This window comes from Arachis stenosperma, chromosome 10, assembly GCF_014773155.1.
Source record: "Arachis stenosperma cultivar V10309 chromosome 10, arast.V10309.gnm1.PFL2, whole genome shotgun sequence".
Classification (NCBI taxonomy): domain Eukaryota; kingdom Viridiplantae; phylum Streptophyta; class Magnoliopsida; order Fabales; family Fabaceae; genus Arachis; species Arachis stenosperma.
In genome coordinates this window covers 10,478,257-10,483,193 of record NC_080386.1, presented here as the reverse complement: position 1 = coordinate 10,483,193, position 4,937 = coordinate 10,478,257, and positions in this window count along the sequence as shown.

Genomic DNA, 4,937 nt, shown 5'->3' with positions numbered 1-4,937 from the left:
AGGTTGAAATTGAAAAAGCTTGTGAAGAGGTGGAAACAACTAAAGAAGAGCCTAAAGAAGTAGACCTTGCATTGCCTAAGTGTGGGGAGGTCTCCCTCCCCAAGTCACCATCCAACACAACATTCAAGTGGGTAAAACTCTTATCCCTAAACTTTACTTTCTCACTTGAATATGGTTTAATTGAAAATGATGGTCAACTTAGAGCTCTTTGTGGAGTTAAGAGTAGGAAAGAGTTGTGTAGTGGCTGGAAACATCATTCTAGGTTCATTATGGTTGCATGTTCAATGCTCAATTGCAAGGTTTGGTATAGAGCTAGATTGCTTGGGTCTAGGATGATGTTCGGTTGCTTAAATGAGAATTCCAAGATTATGCCACCCAAGTGGAATAATGATAATCAACTCAAAGATGGGTGTAGAAACAAGATATGGGATCCTGGAATACATGAGGATTGCCTTTGGGAGCTCATAGCTTGTGAGGAACTCCACCCATGCTTGAAGTTATTAGTCTTGAATGATGGAGCTTATTGGAAGACCAAGCATTGGTGGATGTTCCAAGATGAGTACAAGCACAAGCCACCTTGATAAGAAGCTCCCCATAAGTCCAACTTAAGGACAATAAATAAAAGTGCTAGGTGGGAGACACCCCACCATGGTAAACTCTCTCCATACTCTTTTAGTTTTGTTAATAAGTGAATTGAGTTGCCATTGTAGGTAGATTCTCATTTTCATTTTTATCTTTTGTAAATATTGATAGAATTAGTTTAATTTCTTGTTTTTATTGTTTTATTGAGTTTAGTTAGTAGTATAGTATGTTAAATAAGGTTTTGGGGCGTTTTAGTAGCTGTTTGGAGGAATGAAAGGCTTGGATTGGTGTAAGAACTTAGAAAAATATTTTTTTTTTTAAAAACAGAACACCATCCATGCGTGCGCGCACCTAACGCGTACGCGCACCTGAGCATTTTTCGACCATCCACGCGCACGCGCACTGTACGCGTACGCGTGGATGCAAAAAAATTCGACCCCAGCCAAAAACCCGAGAGTCAGGCCTGCACTGTGCGAACATTGGGCCTAGGGCACAAGTCTATGCACGCGTGCGCGCACTTGGCGCGTACGCGCACACGATCTTAAGTTCGCAATGCACGCGCACGCACGCTGTGCGCGCACGCGTCGATTGCACAATCTGCACCCCCAGTGCTTTTACCCGAGAGTTGTGCCAGACTTGGGCCGACATTATGCCTCCGGCCTAGCTCGATGCACGCGTGCGCGCACCTGGCGCGTACGCGTCCTTCAACCAATATGCACATCGACGCGTAAGCGCGCATGACGCGTACGCGTCGGTAAAAAAAAGAGTTTTTTTCTCATCTTCCATTTTCTTTTGTTCATTACATTCACATACTTCTACTCTTTCCATTTTCATTTTGTTTCTATAGCATGTTTTCAGTTTTTTTCTAAGTGTCCTTTCAATAATGGTGTTGAATTCTTATACTCAATTATTGAGACTCTCTTGCTTTATCTTGGTGCTTTGTGGCCTGTTTAACCTTAATTGAAATATTTTGTTCCACACACAAGGTAGTGCTTTAGTCCTTTCTAACTCATTGTCCTTTGTTTTTGTGCTTCATCATCATTGAGTTAGGTTGGGACCAAATGCCCTCATGCTTATCACTAATCTTGTTTATGTCAATTCTTATTTGATCTTGATGCTCAAAATGTTTTTCATGCTTTAACTTTACTCTTGCATCAAGTATCATTGATATGCCATTAGCTTATATTGTTTTTTCACTTACATGTGAAGCTACCATGTAGTAGAGAACCATACCTTTATTTGGCATTAGCCCCCGCCTATGTTCTATTTGCTTTGATATCTTTGTTATAGGCCTAATATTCCTTTCCTTTTCTATCCTTTTAGGTTGGCCACCAAGAAGGGAGAAAGGAAAAGCTTTCAAAGGGGGCAACAAACAAGTCATCCGCACAACCTTTTGAAGGAGCTTATCAATTGTAGCAACCCGTCCACCCTGCTCTTCTTTGCATGCACCGAGGACGGTGCAATCTTTAAATGTGGGGAGGTCGTCCGACCGATCTCCATGGGTAACAATTTCCTTTTCAACACCAAATTTTTATTTTCTTTGTTAGATTAGCTATTGCATTGCATGATAGGTTGCATGTTAGTTAGAATTTGTACATATTTTCACCACTTCTTTCTTATTAGGACTACTTGGCTAGGGTGATGATTTCTTCTCCAAGAAACTGTTTTAGGGCACCCTACCAATTTGAAAAATTTACTTTGTTGAACTTGCTTGAAAGGAGTTATTTTGGAACATGGTTTTTGAGCTAAGAACACAAGCTTGTGAGATTTGAGCCTAATAGTGTGGTTACATCTTATAACCACTTATTTTCCCTTCTTGTGTGCATTATTCTCTTTCTATGATTGTAATCTTTGCTTTGTTTGATTCTTTATGTCCATTATTTTGTGTATTCATGCATTTATAAGATTGAGGCCATCATTTCATTAGCTCACTTACCCAAATGGCCTTACCTTTTATCTTCTTTGTTAGCCAAATTTGAGCCTATGCTTAACCCACTTTGTTCTTAATTTAGCACATTACAAGCCTTAAAGCGAAAAACAATAAAAGTCCTTATTTGGATCTTTGATTAAGCTTGGGCTAGTGTATGTGAGTATCATTCAAGTGTGGGAACTTTGGGACATCGGTTGGGATAAGAGGGTGTTTGTGTTTTGTATTTTTATATTGGGGAATTGGTACATACTCATGTATTGATTAAATGTATAGACCTTATGCATTGATGTTCTTGTGTATAGTTTGAAAGAAAAAGAAAAAAATGAAAAGAAAAAGAAATAAAAGTGAAAAAGAAAAAAAAGAAAAGAAAAGAAAAAAATGTATATAGAAAAAGAAAGAAAAAAAAGAGCAATAAAGGGAACAAAATGCCCCAAAGTGAAGCTCAATAAGAATCAATGCATTAGTGTTGTGAAATGAAAAGAAAATGCATGAGTATGTGAAAAAGTGAGGAATGGGTAGTTAGATTAGTACTTAATTGTATAGGTCATTATATAGGTTAGGTGGGAAAGTTTAAGTTAATCAAAGATTCAAATCCTAAGTCCACTAGCCATATATGATCCTACCTTGACCCTAGCCCCATTACAACCTAAAGAAAAGACCTCAGGATACATGTATGCATGCATTGAATAATTGTTGATTGTTAGATGAAAAACAAATCTTGGAAAGCATGATTAGGGGAGAATTGAGTGAATCAACCCCAAACACCGAGTGACTAGAGTGCAAACACTTCCGGTGAAGGTTCGATGCTCAATTCCTTGATTCCCGGCTTTCACGAGCGTTCTTCTTGCAAATCTATGTGAACTTCATGTTTATACTTCAATTGGTAGGACTCATGAATCGTTATATGATCTTAAGCCCTACTTGTGCATGTATGTCTTGGAGATCGATTTATTTTTAACCAAGTAGGTAGAATCATTTTGCATATAGTTTCTTTGCTTTGAATAAGTGTCATATCCCTTATTTCATTCTTGGTTTAGCATGAGGACATGCTAAGGTTTAAGTGTGGGGAGGTTGATAAACCCCAATTTGACGGTTTATCTTGTATTGAATTTAGAGTATTTTGATGACCTTTACCCACATTTATTCAATGAAATAGCATGGTTTTATAACTTCTCCTTTAATTGTGCTTAAGAGTGAAAACATGCTTTTTAGGTCTTAAAATAGTTAAATTTAATTCACCTTGATTCCATTAGATGCCTTGATATGTTTGTTAAGTGATTTAAGGTTTAGGAGGCAAAGATTGGATCAAGGGAATGAAGAAAGAAAGCATGAAAAGTTGGAGAACTCATGAAGAAATGAAAGAACCGGAAAGCTGTCAAGCCGACCTCTTCGCACTTAATCGACCATAACTTGAGCTACAAAGGTCCAAATGATGCGGTTATAGTTGGGTTGGAAAGCTAACATCTGGGGCTTCGAAACGATATAAGATTTGCCATAGTTGCTACACGTATGGTGGCGCGCACGCGCATAGTACGCGCACATGCCGTTGCTGCCACCTGGTTCACTTAAAGCAAAACGTGGCCAGCGAATTCTAAAGCCTTGTGGGCCCAATCCAACTCATTTCTGATGCTATTTAACCCAAGAAATGAAGAGGGAAACACATGTTAGTTACCATTAGTCATAGTTTAGTTTTAGAAGTAGTTAGAACTAGTTTCTAGAGAGAGAAGCTCTCACTTCTCTCTAGAATTAGGATTAGGATTAGGTTTAGTTCTTAGATCTAGATTTAGATTCATCTTCTTCTACTTCTATCTTCTCAATTCCTTGTAGTTACATTCATTCTTCTCCTATTCTTTTGGTGTAATCTCTTTTATGTTGTTCTTATATTTTGTTGTAGATCTAGTATTGTTCCTTCTACTTTCTTTCAATTCAATTCAAGGTAATTCATAATAATTGTGTTTCTTTTGATTGTTGTTGTTAATTTCTTTCAATAATTGTTGTTAGATTCTCTTCTTGTTGTCAATTTGCTTTGCTTTTCTTTTGTGCCTTCCAAGTGTTTGATGAAATGCTTGGTTGGATTTTAGTGTAGGTTTTGTTCCTCTTGGCCTAGGTAGAGTAATTAGTGACTCTTGAGTTATCTAATTCTTTTGTTGGTTGATAATTATAAGTTGCTAATTGATTTGAATGCCTCTAAAGCTAGTCTTTCCTTTAGGAGTTGATTAGGACTTGAGGAATCAAACTGATTCATCCACTTGACTTTCCTCCATGGTTAGAGGTTAACTAAGTGGGAGCAATACACAATTCTCATCACAATTGAGAAGGATAACTAGGATAGGACTTCTAGTTCTCATATCTTGCCAAGAGCTTTGTTAGTTGTTAGTTTATTTCCTTTGCCATTTATAATTCTTGTCCATAATCTCAAAAACCC